We start from the raw sequence: 1,404 nt of genomic DNA on the forward strand, positions 1-1,404 counted from the left end.
CGCGGCCTCATTTACATAAGGCCACGCCCCGTTCAGAATACAACCACCCGTTTCACTCCCCGCCCCTCTCCGCACCACCCAGCTCTACACACCCGGTCTCCCTGACCCCAGCTCCCCTCCCACCGGGATCTCAACTCTGCTGCTTCTCCTCCTCCTCCCGCCCCCCCGCCTCCTTCCTCTCCTTGCGGGTCTCCTCCGTCTTCTCCCCTCCACACTGATTTGCTTACAGCTCGTCTTCCCTCTCCCTGCAGCTCCCGCCCCGCCCCCTCCGCCCGTCTGGGCGCTCACGCGGCGCCCAGCACCAGGCTGACTGCGCTCGCCTGAGAGAAACACGAGGGAGGACGTCCCCCAGCTGGAGAAGCGCCCACACACCTCGCGCTCTCTCTCTGCTCAGAGCCCGGTTTGAAGGAGACACAATGCGATGACTCCACCTGAGGGGCTCAGCCCCCAAGCCAGTCCCCCCGCCCCCCCGTGCCTGGACACCCGCGCTGGGGGAACCGAACGTCTGGCAGCTCTGGGCGCGCGAACCCACACCTGCGGGCTGAGAACTGCCGCGGCCTGCTTCTGCACAGGTGCGTTCGCGGGGCGGGGCCGCGGCGCCCCCTCGTGGCCGCCCGGGGGAGGCGCACCAGGATCCCTAGGTTGAGGCGAGGGAGGGTCCACGAAAACCTGCCTTGAACTCACTTAGACCCTCCTCCGCCCCCAGAGGTCACAGCAGAGGTTAGTGGGCTCCCGGCGCCCCACTCTGCCTCCGCCTTCCCTTCCTCCCCCGCTGCGCGCTTCCCCTTGGAGGAGATTTCCGCCAGCAAAGTCCGCCTTCCGTGGAGAAAAGCCAGGTCTGGAAAACAAAGCAGCACCTACTTGGAAGAGTCTAGTCCTGGGGCAATTTCATGGTCCTGTCCCGCGCGCTCTGGTTTCTGATTTGCCTTTGTCTCCCTTGTGCCTTGACGTGTATTTGACTTTTACTAAATTGCTGATATTAGAAAAGGGCGCCTGGCTGGCCTAGTTAGTTAAGTGTTGGACTCTTGCTTTTGGCTCACGTCATGATCTCACGGTTTTGTAAGTTCGAGCCCAGCATCTGGCTCTATACTGAGTGTGGAGCCTGCTTGGGATTCTCTGTCTCCATCTCTTACTGCCCCTTCTCCACTCGTGCTGTCTCTGTTTCTCTCAAAAATAAATAAGACTTTTTTAAAAAAAAAACTTAGAAAAAAAAAAAGATTTGGGGGTAGGGGGCATCCAACATTAGTTGTCACCTGAGTTGATAGTGTGGTGGTTGGCAGAATGATGCCCCCTGCCTAGGAGGTCCCCAGTCTCATCCCAGGACCTGTGAATATGTTATATCATACAGCAAAAGGGACTCCCAGTGTTCATCCCAAGTGCCCTCCTTTATACCCGTCACCCATC

Source organism: Herpailurus yagouaroundi, unplaced genomic scaffold (assembly GCF_014898765.1).
Source record: "Herpailurus yagouaroundi ecotype Mexico unplaced genomic scaffold, PumYag 498, whole genome shotgun sequence".
Classification (NCBI taxonomy): domain Eukaryota; kingdom Metazoa; phylum Chordata; class Mammalia; order Carnivora; family Felidae; genus Herpailurus; species Herpailurus yagouaroundi.